Source organism: Entelurus aequoreus, linkage group LG20 (genome assembly GCF_033978785.1).
Source record: "Entelurus aequoreus isolate RoL-2023_Sb linkage group LG20, RoL_Eaeq_v1.1, whole genome shotgun sequence".
NCBI classification, from domain to species: domain Eukaryota; kingdom Metazoa; phylum Chordata; class Actinopteri; order Syngnathiformes; family Syngnathidae; genus Entelurus; species Entelurus aequoreus.
Genome location: NC_084750.1, coordinates 41074522 through 41092021, shown reverse-complemented (window position 1 = coordinate 41092021; position 17500 = coordinate 41074522). Strand labels below are relative to the sequence as shown.

Below are 17500 nucleotides of genomic sequence, written 5' to 3'. Positions count from 1 at the left end.
TATATACATATATATATGCATACATATATACATGTATATACACACACACATAAAAACATACATATATGCATACATATATCCACACATAAATGCCTACATATATACACACATAAATACATATATACATGCATACACATACATATAAACATATACATGCATACACATACATATAAACATATACGCGTACACACACACACGCACACACACACACACACACACACACACACTTGTGATTAAAGACTATGCAAACAACCTTTGATTGATTGATTTGTTGGTCCAGAAATGCTGTTTTTGCTTGGTTGCATGAAAAAGACAAACATTTCTCTGCACAGATGAAGAAAAAGGAAAAAGCGAACATTGCAGTAAACACTTTTTTTTTTCCCAGGTCCTCTCAAAGGAGGCCCGTTCAATTCCCTTTGATTATTTGCTCCAGCTTGCTGGGACATCTCTGCTGGAGATGACAAATTAATGTAACCGCCAACAACAATTCACCGCCAAAGCGGTTTTTTGTTGTTGTTTTTGTCTTCTCATCTGCAGCAACCGCATGTGCTGACACCAAAGGAAGGAAGGATGTGTATGACTACCCCAGTTACCTTTCACATCTGAAGACACCTTTCACACACACTACACACTAGCATCATGATAATAATAATACATTTATACACGCTCCAATATAACTAATACGGTGTTATGTGTGATAGATGTGTCAACAAACCACTTTTAAAAACATGGATTCATACTTCTAACACACCACAGGACCAGTTCAATCCAGCTAATGTTGTTATCACCTGCACGTATTCTGATGTTATCATCTGCATGTATTCTGTTGTCGTCATCACGTGCACATATTTTGATGTAGTTATCACGTGCATGTATTCAGAGAATGCAGTCAAAACATTAAAATGTTCATGCACCAAACGCCAGCATTCATCATTTCCAAACACACCTTTCAACTTAGAAATGCACGTTGCATTATTTGTTTTGGCTTTTTAAAAAAAAAAAAAAAAACATGTTTTCTGTAATTGTAATTTTTTTTTTTTTTTTTAAATAAAGCTTTCCATAGTGTTTTCAGCTTTTAAATTTTTGGTAAATTTTTTCGGATTTTTAAAAATATTTGTTTTCTGTAATTGTAAGTTTTTTCGGCTTTGTTTTAAAAATGTGTATTTTGCAATTGTACGTTTTTTCGGCTTTGAAAAAAAAATTCTGTAATTCTAAGTTGTTTCTGGCTTTTTAAAAATGTTTTTCTGTTTTTTCGGCTTTAAACAATATTGTTCTCTGGAATTGTAAGTTTTTTCGGGTTTTTAAAAATGTGTTTGTTTATAATTTAAAGGTGTTTTGGATTTTTTTAAATTTTTTAAATTTGTTTTCCGTTATTGTTAGTTTATTTGGCTTTTAGAAACAAAATCTTCTGTAATTGTAAGTTGTTTCGGATTTAAAAATTGTATTTTATGCTATTTTTTTTAGTTTAAAAAAAATTGTTTTCTGTAATTGTAAATTGTTTCAGATTTTTTTAAAATTTGTATTGTGTAATTGTAAGTTTTTTCGACTTAAAAAAAAACCCAAATTAAATATTTTTTCTGTAATTCTAAATAGTTTTGGATTTTTTTTAAGTCTTGGTTTTCTGTAATTGTAAGTCGGCTTTAAAAAAATAATGTAATTGTAAATTGTTTCCGATTTTTTCTAATTTGTTTTCTGTAAATACATTTTTTTTGGCTTTAAAAAGTAATTGTACGTTATTTCGGGTTTTTAAAATAAAGCTTTCCATAGTTTTTTCGGCTTTTAAATTTTTTGTAAATTGTTTCGGATTTTGAAAAATATTTGTTTTCTGTAATTGTAAGTTTTTTTGGCTTTGTTTTAAAAATGTGTATTTTGCAATTGTACGTTTTTTCGGCTTTGAAAAAAAATAATCTGTAATTCTAAGTTGTTTCTGACTTTTTAAAAATGTTTTTCTGTTTTTTCAGCTTTAAAAAATATTGTTCTCTGGAATTGTAAGTTTTTTCGGGTTTTTAAAAATGTGTTTGTTTATCATTTAAAGGTGTTTTGGATTATTTTTATTTTTTAAATTAGTTTTCCGTTATTGTTAGTTTATTTGGCTTTTAGAAACAAAATCTTCTGTAATTGTAAGTTGTTTCGGATTTAAAAATGGTATTTTATGCTATTTTTTTTAGTTTAAAAAAAATTGTTTTCTGTAATTGTAAATTGTTTCAGATTTTTGAAAAATTTGTAATGTGTAATTGTACGTTTTTTCGACATAAAAAAACCCCAAATTAAATATTTTTCTGTAATTCTAAATAGTTTTGGATTTTTTTTAAGTCTTGGTTTTCTGTAATTGTAAGTCGGCTTTAAAAAAACAATCTAATTGTAAATTGTTTTGGATTTTTTCTAATTTGTTTTCTGTAAATACGTTTTTTTTGGCTTTAAAAAGTAATTGTACCTTTATTTCGGGTTTTTAAAATAAAGCTTTCCATAGTTTTTTCGGCTTATAAATTTTTTGTAAATTGTTTCGGATTTTGAAAAATATTTGTTTTCTGTAATTGTAAGTTTTTTCGGCTTTGTTTTAAAAATGTGTATTTTGCAATTGTACGTTTTTTGGCTTTGAAAAAAAAAATCTGTAATTCTAAGTTGTTTCTGACTTTTTAAAAATGTTTTTCTGTTTTTTCGGCTTTAAAAAATATTGTTCTCTGGAATTGTAAGTTTTTTCGGGTTTTTAAAAATGTGTTTGTTTATAATTTAAAGGTGTTTTGGATTTTTAAAATTTTTTTTAATTAGTTTTCCGTTATTGTTAGTTTATTTGGCTTTTAGAAACAAAATCTTCTGTAATTGTAAGTTGTTTCGGATTTAAAAATTGTATTTTATGCTATTTTTTTCAGTTTAAAAAAAATTGTTTTCTGTAATTGCAAATTGTTTCAGATTTTTAAAAAATTTGTTTTGTGTAACTGTAAGTTTTTTCGACTTAAAAAAAACCTCAAATTAAATATTTTTCTGTAATTCTAATAGTTTTGGATTTTTTTAAGTCTTGGTTTTCTGTAATTGTAAGTCGGCTTTAAAAAAAGAATCCAATTGTAAATTGTTTCGGATTTTTTCTAATTTGTTTTCTGTAATTACGTTTTTTTGGCTTTAAAAAGTAATTGTACGTTTTTTCGGGTTTTTAAAATAAAGCTTTCCATAGTTTTTTCGGCTTTTGCATTTTTTGTAAATTGTTTCGGATTTTGAAAAATATTTGTTTTCTGTAATTGTAAGTTTTTTCGGCTTTGTTTTAAAAATGTGTATTTTGCAATTGTACGTTTTTTCGGCTTTGAAAAAAATAAATCTGTAATTCTAAGTTGTTTATGACTTTTTAAAAATGTTTTTCTGTTTTTTCGGCTTTAAAAAATATTGTTCTCTGGAATTGTAAGTTTTTTCGGGTTTTTAAAAATGTGTTTGTTTATAATTTAAAGGTGTTTTGGATATTTTTTTTATTAGTTTTCCGTTATTGTTAGTTTATTTGGCTTTTAGAAACAAAATCTTCCGTAATTGTAAGTTGTTTCGGATTTTAAAATTGTATTTTATGCTATTTTTTTAGCTTTTAAAAAATGTGTTTTCTGTAATTCTAAATTGTTTCAGATTTTTTTAAAAATTTGTTTTGTGTAATTGTAAGTTTTTTCAGTTTAAAAAAACCCCAAATTAAATATTTTTCTGTAATTATAAATAGTTTTGGATTTTTTTTAAGTCTTTGTTTTCTGCAATTTATGAATGTACAACTGTTTGTTTATGTAAAACTGTTTGTTTATTTTGTTGACCACTGACCAAAGAAATAATAAACTAACAATTGTAAGTTTTTTGGGCTTTTTTCAAAACAGTTTTCTTTAATTGTAAATTCTAAGTTTTTTTCCGACATTTTTTTTTTTAGTTCTGGAATTGAAGGTTGTTTCACAGGCAACCTGACAGAGCCGTGATAAGGGCAGGTCCTTCTTGTTGGCGGCATTGTATTATTTTCTAATGTGAGAATCTGTTTTAGAATTGGAATACCAAAATCCACTCCTGACATGTTGAATTGAGCGAATGTAAAGGTGACAACTTTTGAGGCAAATAAAGAACAAATTAGAGAAAAATATTTTTTCTTGACTTGGGGTTATTTCTAAGTTGCATACAAAAGTACATCCAAGTGACAAAAATCACAGGCTTTATAATTTCTTATTTCTTTCCATTCTAATGTCAATGCTTTCAGAATTAATGCTTCTAAAGGGCACTTGGATGTTGTTATCACCTGCACGTATTTTGATGTTGTTATCACCTGCACATATTCTGATGTTGTTATTATCTGCACGTATTTTTTTTAGCTTTAAAAAATGTGTTTTCTGTAATTGTAAATTGTTTCAGATTTTTTTTTAAATTTGTTTTGTGGAATTGTAAGTTTTTTCGGCTTAAAAAAACCCCCAAAATAAATATTTTTCTGTAATTGTAAATTGTTTAGGATTTTTTTGAAGTCTTTGTTTTCTGTAATTGTTAATCGGCTTTAAAAAAATAATCTAATTGTAAATTGTTTCAGATTTTTTGTCATTTGTTTTCTGTAAATAAGTTTTTTCGGCTTTAAAATGTATTTTTTTCGGGTTTTTAAAATTGTGTTTGTTTATAATTTAAAGTTGTTTCGGTTAAAAAAAAAAAAAAGTTTTCCGTAATTGTAAGTTTTTTTGGCTTTTCAAAATAAAACATTTTTAATTGTTTCCTGTAATTGTAAGTTTTTTTGGCTTTTAAAAGGAACTTTTCTCTGTAATTGTAAATTGTTTCGTTTTTATTTTTGTATTTTATTCAATTCAATTCAATTCAATTCAATTCAATTCAATTCAATTCAATTCAATTCAATTATTTATTTATTTCGTACTTGGATGTGTACATTTCAACAACATTTCAACAATCTCACATACCTTACTGCATTCAATACACAGCCATGTCGAAAAGGAACAGGATGAAGAAAATCTTATATTTCCTGCCCCTTCGCACAAAAGAAACATTTTCTTGGTATCTCTTTGCCGGTAGTGCATTAGAACATCCAATGCAACAAATCAATACAAAACAATATATCACATATGCACACACAGGCACCCACACCCACACGCACCCACCCACCAGGGGCGTAGACTCTAGAGTAGTAAAAAAGGCTACAGGACATGTATGACCCAGTTGACAAGAAAAGTTATTGTTGCCTAAAAACTACAAGTTTGTACCCCTACCCAGTGCACACACTCATAGAAATTAATAGAACAAACAATCAATGAAAAGAATAAACAAGCAAGATAAGTTGAACAAAAAATAAACAAACAAAACAAAAACTGAAAAAATAAGGCAATCACTCAAACCAAACAAACTGAAAAAGAACAAGGCAATCATCCAAACCAAACAAACTGAAAAAGAATAAGGTAATCATTCAAACCAAACAAAACTGAATAGAACAAGGCTATCATAACAAGGTATCATTCAAACCAAACAAAGCTAAGAACAATGTGATCATTCAACCAAGGATCCATAGTGCATGTCGATAAAGAAAAAAAAAAAAAAAAAAAAATGAAAGGAAAGCTAGACTATACAATACCTACAGTCATGTAGGATAATGTAAGCGTTGTTTTTTTTGTGTGTTTATTATTATTTTTATTTTTTATTTTATTTATTTTTATATTTTAAAATAGTTTTCTGTAATTGTAAAGGTGACAACTTTTGAGGAAAATACGAGGAGCATAACTCCACGGTGCACATTACACACGCATACTCACACAGCACAGCCACATTCATACCGGTATATACACACTCACTCCAGACACACAAACGCAAAAATAGCAGCATAAATGAGTAAAAATAACAAGTCCAAAACAGTTCCAGCGTCCAGTACAAAATATGTTCCAGTCCAGAAAAGAGCATCGGACCTGCATGACTCAGTATGTTAAACGGCCGACAGATCACGCACCAGTGAGGTGTGGAGAGAAATGTGTCCCAAAAACAGTTCACAAAAATCTGTGACTCAGCTTGGCAAAAAACGCATAGGCCTACTAAAAAAACGTTCAAAAAAGTTATTGACACAGAGGAACCAGTGTGAAAGCATTCGTGCAGCTCGTGTCCATGGGGCTTTGTAAAAAATAAAGTTAGCCTACCGTCTTGTTCAGAGAGGATCCATGCTAGAAACACCAAAATATTGGGAGATGGTAAAAAGGGAGAGATTGAAAGTAGCAGTGCTAATCCCCTCTTCTGCTCACAGTCACACCACTGAGCCCAGGCAAACCAGACAGACGGAGACATAGTCATTTATAAGGGTCGAGGTCTTTTAACTCGCGTATCATGATCACCTTCTCTGCTTCACCATTCAACTTAATGAGCACCTTACAATCTCTGGTCCACGTAGCTTTAATCTTGTCGTCCTTTCGCAGTATGCGTGCCTCTTTGGCTATTTCGGCGTTCTTTGATGTGAGATGTTCATTGATGTACACGTTGGTTCCTTTGAGCAACTTTCCCTGCCTTAGCAGGTTCGTTTTATGTTTGCGATTCACGAACCTCATGATGATGGCGGGTTTGAGCGTTCGGTCCTTTCTCGGAAGAAGGTGACAAGCTGAGATGTTGTTCTTGTCGAAATTAATGTTCATGCTGTTCAGGAAGTTAGCAACCTGGGATTCCAGCGATAGCTGTTCTTCCTCGCTGGGTTCCCCATTGTTCCCCGCCGCGGCAGCTGCAGCATAAGACCTCGGTTTCACATCAATTCCGCTGATTATCACATCTTCCTTCCTTGTAAAAAGCTCCAGGTCCTGGACTCTTTTCTCCTGTTCATGGACTATCTTTTCGAGCTTCTCCAGACTGTCCACCTTTGTTTGTAGTGTTTTTATCGTTAGGGAGCTCTCTTCAATCTTTTTCCTGAGCCCCTGCACCTCGGTTAAGAGGTCCACGAGTTGGTTTTGTTTGGTCGATATTTCGCGGACTTCTCTCGCCAAACTCTCCAGCGTTTTGTTTATTTCTCTAATGTTCTTCTCCATCCTGTTTTTTCAGTTTAAAGAGTGGTTAAAAGGGTAGTTTTACTAACAAATAGAGCAGCATTTGTTTTCTCTAATTGTATGTTTTTTTAATTGCATGCTTTGTTTAATTGTTAATCATTTAATTTAATTTAATTAATTAATTAAATTATTTTTTTAAAAATTAATTTAATCAATTGATTATTTTGGATTTTTAAAAAATAGTTTTCTGTAATTGTAAAGGTGACAACTTTTGAGGCAAATAAAGAACAAATTAGAGAATGCTTTCAGAATGAATGCTTCTAAAGGGCACTTGGATGTTGTTATCACGTGCACGTATTCTGATGTTGCTATCACGTGCACATATTCTGATTTTGTTATTATCTGCACATATTTTTTTAAGCTTTAAAAAATTTGTTTTCTGTAATTGCAAATTGTTTCAAAATTTTTTTTAAAATTTGTTTCGTGTAATTGTAAGTTTTTTCGGCTTAAAAAAACCCCAAAAATAAATATTTTTCTGTATTTGTAAATTGTTTCGGATTTTTTTTAAGTCTTTGTTTTCTGTAATTGTAAATCGGCTTTAAAAAAATAATCCAATTGTAAATTGTTTCAGATTTTTTGTCATTTGTTTTCTGTAAATACGTTTTTTCGGCTTTAAAATGTAATTTTTTCGGGTTTTTAAAATTCTGTTCGTTTATAATTTAAAGTTGTTTCGGTTAAAAAAAAAAAAAAAGTTTTCCGTAATTGTAAGTTTTTTCGGCTTTTCAAAATAAAACATTTTTAATTGTTTCCTGTAATTGTAAGTTTTTTTGGCTTTTAAAAGCAACTTTTCTCTGTAATTGTAAATTGTTTCGTTTTTATTTTTGTATTTTATTTGTTTTCTCTAATTGTATGTTTTTTTAATTGCATGCTTTGTTTAATTGTTAATCATTTAATTTAATTTAATTAATTAATTAAATTATTTTTTTAAAAATTAATTTAATCAATTGATTATTTTGGATTTTTTAAAAATAGTTTTCTGTAATTGTAAAGGTGACAACTTTTGAGGCAAATAAAGAACAAATTAGAGAATGCTTTCAGAATGAATGCTTCTAAAGGGCACTTGGATGTTGTTATCACGTGCACTTATTCTGATGTTGTTATCACGTGCACATATTCTGATGTTGTTATTATCTGCACATATTTTTTTAAGCTTTAAAAAATTTGTTTTCTGTAATTGTAAATTGTTTCAGATTTTTTTTTTAAATTTGTTTCGTGTAATTGTAAGTTTTTTCGGCTTAAAAAAACCCCCAAAAATAAATATTTTTCTGTAATTGTAAATTGTTTCGGATTTTTTTTAAGTCTTTGTTTTCTGTAATTGTAAATCGGCTTTAAAAAAAATAATCTAATTGTAAATTGTTTCAGATTTTTTGTCATTTGTTTTCGGTAAATACGTTTTTTCGGCTTTAAAATGTAATTTTTTCGGGTTTTTAAAATTGTGTTCGTTTATAATTTAAAGTTGTTTCGGTTAAAAAAAAAAAAAGTTTTCCGTAATTGTAAGTTTTTTCGGCTTCTCAAAACAAAACATTTTTAATTGTTTCTTGTATTTGTAAGTTTTTTTGGCTTTTAAAAGGAACTTTTCTCTGTAATTGTAAATTGTTTCGTTTTTTTTTAAATTTTTGTATTTGTTTTTTCTAATTGTATGTTTTTTTAATTGCATGCTTTGCTTAATTGTTAATCATCTAATTTAATTTAATTAATTAATTTTATTTTTTTGATTCATTTAATCATTTTGGATTTTTTTAAAATAGTTTTCTGTAATTGTAAAGGTGACAACTTTTGAGGAAAATAAAGAACAAATTAAGAGAAAAATATTTTTTGTTGACTTGGGGTTATTTCTAAGTTACGTACAAAAATCACAGGCTTTATAATTTCTTATTTATTTCCATTCTAATGTCAATGCTTTCAGAATGAATGCTTCTAAAGGGCACTTGGAGGAAGAGCAACAGATAATGCATGTGAATTAAGTCTACTTAAAGTGTCAAAGCAGCTTTTTCCTGCCACTTCTTGCTGGTTAAATATAAAATGCAAATGCAACTAAAAAGCAGTGCTGTCATCGCCACATGTTTGTTCTCCTTCTCTTTCCTCGCCATCTAAAAATAATGGAGGTTTTTGGGACCGTCTAACAAAGACGTTTCAAGTCTCCATCAGGTTGGGAGTCCTGGAGGGCTCGCCCGATCCAGAGCGAGGCCAAGCATGGACACCAAGCAAAGAATGGAAAGTGTTTGCTGTGCGGCCATCCTGCAGGAGGTTTGAGCGAGGACGCGTGTCGCCGCCCTCACGGTCCACCGGCCCACGATTGACCACGGAAATTAAAAACACCTGCGGCGCAGAGCGGGCAGGAATGCGCTTGGGATGCCGTGACTCGCACTCGTATGAGGCTACCATTGAGTTGGCTCGCTCATGCGCTGATCACATGACACACGGTGCGTCCGCAAAGTGGAAAACCCCAAAAGCAGTGAAGTTGTCACGTTGTGTAAATGCTAAATAAAAACAGAATACAATGATTTGCAAATCCTTTTCAACTTATATTCAATTGAATAGACTGCAAAGACAAGATATTTAACGTTCCAACTGGAAAACGTTGTTATTTTTTGCAAATATTAGCTCATTTGGAATTTGATGCCTGCAACATGTTTCAAAAAAGCTGGCACAAGTGGCAAAAAAGACTGATAAAGTTGAGGAATGCTCGTCAAACACTTATTTGGAACATCCCACAGGTGAACGGGCAAATTGGGAACAGGTGGGTGCCATGATTGGGTATAAAAGCAGCTTCCATGAAATGCTCAGTCATTCACAAACAAGGATGGGGCAACAAATGTGTGAGCAAATTGTCCAACAGTTTAAGAACAACATTTCTCAACCAGCTATTGCAAGGAATTTAGAGATTTCACCATCTACGCTCCGTAATATCATCAACAAGTTCAGAGAATCTGGAGAAATCACTGCACAGCATCAAAAATCGTCATCAGTGTGTAAAGGATATCACCACATAGGCTCAGGAACACTTCAGAAAACCACTGTCAGTAACTACAGTTCGTCCCTACATCTGTAAGTGCTAGTTAAAACTCTACTATGCAAAGCCAAAGCCATTTGTCAACAACACCCAGAAACGCCGCCGGCTTCGCTGGGCCCGAGCTCATCTAAGATGGACTGATGCAAAGTGGAAAAGTGTTCTGTGGTCTGACGAGTCCACATTTCACATTTTTTTTGGAAACTGTGGACGTCGTGTCCTTCGGAACAAAGAGGAAAAGAACCATCCAGCCAGCATTAGTGATGGTATGGGGGTGTATTAGTGCCCAAGGCATGGGTAACTTACACATCTGTGAAGGCACCATTAATGCTGAAAGGTACATACAGGTTTTTTTGACGCCCCTGCTTATTCCAGCAAGACAATGCCAAGCCACGTGTTACATCAGCGTGGCTTCATAGTAAAAGAGTGCAGGTACTAGACTGGCCTGCCTGTAGTCCAGACCTGTCTCCCATTGAAAATGTGTGGTGCATTATGAAGCCTAAAATAGCACAACGGAGACTGTTGAACAACTTAAGCTGTACATCAAGCAAGAATGGGAAAGAATTCCACCTGAGAAGCTTCAAAAATGTGTCTCCTCAGTTCCCAAACGTTTACTGAGTGTTGTTAAAAGGAAAGGCCATGTAACACAGTGGTAAAAAACTTTTTTGCAATGTGTTGCTGCCATTAAATTCTAAGTTAATGATTATTTGCAAAAAAAAAAAAAAAAAAGTTTCTCAGTGTGAACATTAAATATCTTGTCTTTGCAGTCTATTCAACTGAATATAAGTTGAAAAGGATTCGCAAAACATTGTTTTCTGTTTGTATTTACGAATTACTTTTGAGTTTGTAAATGTGAATTTTTAGTGTTTTTGCAAACATTTCTAAAAAATGTTTTTTCACATTGTCATCATGGGGTATTGTATGTAGAGTTTTGAGGGCAAAAACGCATTTATTCCATTTTGGACTCGGGCTGTGAAGTAATGTGGGAAAAAAGTGAAACTCTTGAATATTTTCCAGATACTTTAGTGCACTCCAGTGCACTCTTTTGAGCCAACGAGCTATTTTTCCAAAGTGCACTTGAACGTCAACAGAGGAGTACAGTGTTGGAAGGGAAGCACTTATGTCAGCACGATGGTGCTCGGAGACAAGCAGGGTGGAAAACATCGCGCTGCTCAACGGAACGTTTGGCTTCTGGATGATGAGACGTTTTGCAGCCCAATGTTCACAACAGCACAATTAAAATAATCATTGTTTTTTTTTTTGTGGGGTTTGTCCTTGCACCCACAGGCAAACCCTGCAAGTGACAAACACAAAAACAACGTTTTGGTTATTTTTGTATCATTATTTTTGAGATATTCAGGATGAGGTCGCCCTTGTTTACATTTTCTTTGTTTTGCTATTGTTGCTGCTTGTTTAAGGAAGTAGGTTTTCTTGACGCTTTTGATTGGCTGTAAAGTTGTGGGGATGTGTTCCTTTGACATGCATTTGGGTCCTGATCCGATATCAGTAAAAAACGTATCGGATGATATCAGCTTTCGTCACAAGCAATCCTGCAGCGCGTTTAGAATAGAAAGTACTTTATTGACCCCTGGGGGAAATTCAGCACCACAGTTTGCTCACAATAGACAAGAATAATCGTAAATAATATAATATATATAATATATTATATATATAATATAAATATATTCTACATATACTCTACATCAGGGGTGTCCAAACTTTTTCCACTGAGGGCCGCACACGGAAAAATTAAAGCATGCGGGGGCCATTTTGATATTTTTCATTTTCAAACCTTAAAACAAAATATATGGATTTTGTTTGTTTTTTACCTTTAGGGCTCCCGGGGACCATAAAGGGTGTAAGTCATTAAAATGTTAAAAACAAGTCAATTTATTATTTTTTTATTTATATAACGCTTAGAGTAAATCTGTACAGTATATGAACTTCAGGTTGATATAAAGTTTTAAAAAAACCAAAAAGGTTTTATGCCTTTTCTGTCAAGACAACTTAGTGTTTTATAATAAAAGTGAAATATGCAGTATTTCCCCCACTGCCCAAAACATTCAGAAAGCAATGTTTGATGTGAAGTAATTAGAGCCTTAAAAATATCAATAATGCAGGACACCATTGATTTGAACTCATTATTATTTTTGAGTAATCACAGTGAAAAGATAAATAAAATCCCATTAAATATATTTGGGATCCAAAAGGTGCCCCACACAGAAAGTGATAAATTTTTAGTAGTTGTTTTTTTTTACTTTCAACACTTAAGTTACGAGCTCAACTTCAGATATATCTGTCGATTTTACGTTTGAACTATTATTTTGTTTGTTTTATGCTCTTTTGTCAAATAAAATGTTGATGTTTTTGTATGGCAACCACACAATATATGCAATATTTCCCACATAAAACATTTTGAAGTGAAATATTTGAAATAATTGGAGCCTTGAATAGGTCAATAATTCATTATAACATAGATTTTTTCTTTTTTTGGAGCAATGGCAAAAAAAGAAAAAAGAAAGATAGACAAATTAAAAAAGCAGCCTGCATGGCAGCTTTGTGTCAACATTGCAACTTTTTCTAGTTAGATTTCACCTCATTCCACTTTTTGTAATTTTTGCAATAGCATTTCCAGAATGTGTGGCGGGCGGGTAAACAATTAGCTGCGGGCCGCAAATGGCCCCCGGGCCGCTCTTTGGACACCCCTGCTCTACATTTAAGTGCAGTCAAGAAGGAACATATGCATTATACAGTCTGATGGCTGTCGGTTTGCTTCTGCAAAGCTAAATGTCTTCCAATAAACACACAATTCATTCTATTTTAGCCAAGTCATTTACAAAAGGGAAACAATAGTCTACTCGGAGCTAACAGCTACGCAACAGCCAAACGCACGATAGCGCACAAGCTCGCTAATACTAATTGAACAATATTGCAGTCTACAACACGTCTGTCAGTATAAGCAAGCATCAAATATTTATAGCCTCCAGGACAGGAATGTATTAGTATCGAGTAACAAACGTGTCCGCATCACGACATGAGCTTAAAAGGGGGCCGTTTGCAACTTCCTCACAGTTACATTTGTCAAAGCAAGACAATATAACAACAACACTATTGTTTCCATGAGTGGTTTAACAGCACACATTTGTTTTAAAACTGTCTATATCTTTTAGACAACAAATATTATGTATCTATTGTGTCGACAACAATTATTGTGTATCAATTGTGTCGACAACAATTATTCTGTATCCATTGTGTCGACAATAATCATTGTGTATCAATTGTGTCGACAACAATTATTACGTATCCAATGTGTCGACAACAAATATTGTGTACCCAATGTGTCGACAACAATTATTGTGTATCCAGTGTGTCGACAACAATTATTGTGTATCCAATGTGTCAACAACAAATATTGTGTATCCAATGTGTCGACAACAATTATTGTGTATCCAATGTGTCCATAACAATTGTTGTGTATCCAATGTGTCGACAACAAATATTGTGTATCCAATGTGTCGATAACAAATATTATGTATCCATTGTGTCCACAACAATTATTGCGTATCAATTGTGTTGACAACAATTATTACGTATCCATTGTGTCGACAACAAATATTGTGTATCCAATGTGTCGACAACAATTGTTGTGCATCCAATGTGTCGACAACAAGTATTCTGTATCCAATGTGTCGACAACAAATATTGTGTATACGATGTGTCGACAACAATTGTTGTGTATCCAATGTGTCGACAACAAATATGTATCCAATGTGTCGACAACAAATATTGTGTATACAATGTGTCGACAACAATTGTTGTGTATCCAATGTGTCGACAGCAATTGTTGTGTATCCAATGAGTCGACAACATATGTTGTTTATCCAATGTGTCCATAACAATTGTTGTGTATCCAATGTGTCGACAACAAATATTGTGTATCCAATTTGTTGACAACAAATATTATGTATCCATTGTGTGGACAGTAATTATTGTGTATCAATTGTGTCGACAACAATTATTACGTATCCAATGTGTCGACAACAAATATTGTGTATCCAATGTGTCAACAACAATTGTTGTGCATCCAATGTGTCGACAACAAATATTATGTATCCAATGTGTCGACAACAAATATTGTGTATACGATGTGTCGACAACAATTGTTGTGTATCCAATGTGTCGACAACAAATATTATGTATCCAATGTGTCAACAACAAATATTGTGTATACAATGTGTCGACAACAATTGTTGTGTATCCAATGTGTCGACAGCAATTTTTGTGTATCCAATGTGTCGACAACATATGTTGCTTATCCAATGTGTCCATAACAATTGTTGTGTATCCAATGTGTCGACAACAAATATTGTGTATCCAATTTGTTGACAACAAATATTATGTATCCATTGTGTCGACAGTAATTATGGTGTATCAATTGTGTCGACAACAATTATTACGTATCCAATGTGTCGACAACAAATATTGTGTATCCAATGTGTCGACAACAATTGTTGTGCATCCAATGTGTCGACAACAAATAATATGTATCCAATGTGTCGACAACAAATATTGTGTATACGATGTGTCGACAACAATTGTTGTGTATCCAATGTGTCGACAACAAATATTATGTATCCAATGTGTCAACAACAAATATTGTGTATACAATGTGTCGACAACAATTGTTGTGTATCCAATGTGTCGACAGCAATTGTTGTGTATCCAATGTGTCGACAACATATGTTGCTTATCCAATGTGTCCATAACAATTGTTGTGTATCCAATGTGTCGACAATAAATATTGTGTATCCAATTTGTTGACAACAAATATTATGTATCCATTGTGTCGACAGTAATTATTGTGTATCAATTGTGTCGACAACAATTATTACGTATCCAATGTGTCGACAACAATTGTTGTGCACCCAATGTGTCGACAACAAATATTCTGTATCCAATGTGTCGACAACAAATATTGTGTATACGATGTGTCGACAACAATTGTTGTGTATCCAATGTGTCGACAACAAATATTATGTATCCAATGTGTCGACAACAAATATTGTGTATACAATGTGTCGACAACAATTGTTGTGTATCCAATGTGTCGACAGCAATTGTTGTGTATCCAATGTGTCGACAACATATGTTGTTTATCCAATGTGTCCATAACACTTGTTGTGTATCCAATGTGTCGACAACAAATATTGTGTATCCAATTTGTTGACAACAAATATTATGTATCCATTGTGTCGACAGTAATTATTGTGTATCAATTGTGTCGACAACAATTATTACATATCCAATGTGTCGACAACAAATATTGTGTATCCAATGTGTCGACAACAATTGTTGCGCACCCAATGTGTCGACAACAAATATTCTGTATCCAATGTGTCGACAACAATTGTTGTGTATCCAATGTGTAGACAACAATTGTTGTGTATCCAATGTGTCGACAACAATTGTTGTGTATCCAATGTGTCGACAACAAATATTGTGTATCCCTTGTGTCCGCAACAATTATTGTGTATCCAATGTGTCGACAACAAATATTGTGTATCCAATGTGTCGACAACAAATATTGTGTATCCAATGTGTCGACAACAATTGTTGTGTATCCATTGTGTCGACAACAAATATTGTGTATCCAATGTGTCGAAAACAATTGTTGTGTATCCATTGTGTCGACAACAAATATTGTGTATCCAATGTGTCGACAACAAATATTATGTATCCATTGTGTCCACAACAATTATTGTGTTTCAATTGTGTCGACAACAATTATTACGTATCAAATGTGTCGACAACAAATATTGTGTATCCAATGTGTCGACAACCATTGTTGTACATCCAATGTGTCGACAACAAATATTGTGTATCCAATGTGTCGACAACAATTGTTGTGTATCCATTGTGTCGACAACAAATATTGTGTATCCCTTGTGTCCGCAACAATTATTGTGTATCCAATGTGTCGACAACAAATATTGTGTATCCAATGTGTCGACAACAAATATTATGTATCCATTGTGTCCACAACAATTATTGTGTATCAATTGTGTCGACAACAATTATTACGTATCAAATGTGTCGACAACAAATATTGTGTATCCAATGTGTCGACAACAATTGTTGTGTATCCATTGTGTCGACAACAAATATTGTGTATCCAATGTGTCGACAACAATTGTTGTGTATCCATTGTGTCGACAACAAATATTGTGTATCCAATGTGTCGACAACAAATATTATGTATCCATTGTGTCCGCAACAATTATTGTGTACCGATTGTGCCAACAATTATTATGTATATAATGTGTCGACAACAAATATTGTGTATCCAATGTGTTGACAACAATTATTGTGTATCAATTGTGTCGACAACAATTATTACGTATCCAATGTCTCGACAACAAATATTGTGTATCCAATGTGTCGACAACAAATATTGTGTATCCAATGTGTCGACAACAATTGTTGTGTATCCATTGTGTCGACAACAAATATTGTGTATCCAATGTGTCGACAACAATTGTTGTGTATCCAATGTGTGGACAACAAATATTATGTATCTATTGTGTCCACAACAATTATTGTGTATCAAATGTGTCGACAACAAATATTGTGTATCCAATGTGTCTACAACAATTGTTGTACATCCAATGTGTCGACAACAAATATTGTGTATCCAAAGTGTCGACAACAATTGTTGTGTATCCAATGTGTCGACAGCAATTGTTGTGTATCCAATGTGTCGACAACAAATAGTGTGTATCTATTGTGTCGACAACAATTATTGGTTGAAAAACAGTGGATTAGACAGCCGGAGGGAGGCGTTCATTGGTTAGATTTGCGTCGACTGGTGTAGCGGCGACATGGCCACATCCTGGAGGGACCGACCTGGTGACGGGTGTGTGGAAATGGACATGGATGCTACTGACCGGGACACACGGCTATGTTGCAGACCTGGTGACGGGTGTGTGGAAATGGACATGGATGCCACTGACCGGGACACACGGCTATGTTGCAGACCTGGTGACGGGTGTGTGGAAATGGACATGGATGCCACTGACCGGGACACACGGCTATGTTGCAGACCTGGTGACGGGTGTGTGGAAATGGACATGGATGCCACTGACCGGGACACACGGCTATGTTGCAGACCTGGTGACGGGTGCGTGGAAATGGACATGGATGCCACTGACCGGGACACACGGCTATGTTGCAGACCTGGTGACGGTGTGCGTGGAAATGGACATGGATGCTACTGACCGGGACACACGGCTATGTTGCAGACCTGGTGACGGGTGCGTGGAAATGGACATGGATGCTACTGACCGGGACACACGGCTATGTTGCAGACCTGGTGACGGGTGCGTGGAAATGGACATGGATGCTACTGACCGGGACACACGGCTATGGTGCAGACCTGGTGACGGGTGTGTGGAAATGGACATGGATGCTACTGACCGGGACA

At 33.5% G+C, this 17500-nt stretch overlaps 1 protein-coding gene across 3 annotated transcripts in view; it reads right to left on the bottom strand.

Moving 5' to 3' along the window:
* The window catches only part of adgrb2 (adhesion G protein-coupled receptor B2), a 536693-nt gene that overhangs the window by 289876 nt on the left and 229317 nt on the right, over positions 1–17500 (bottom strand). The window lies entirely within an intron of this gene.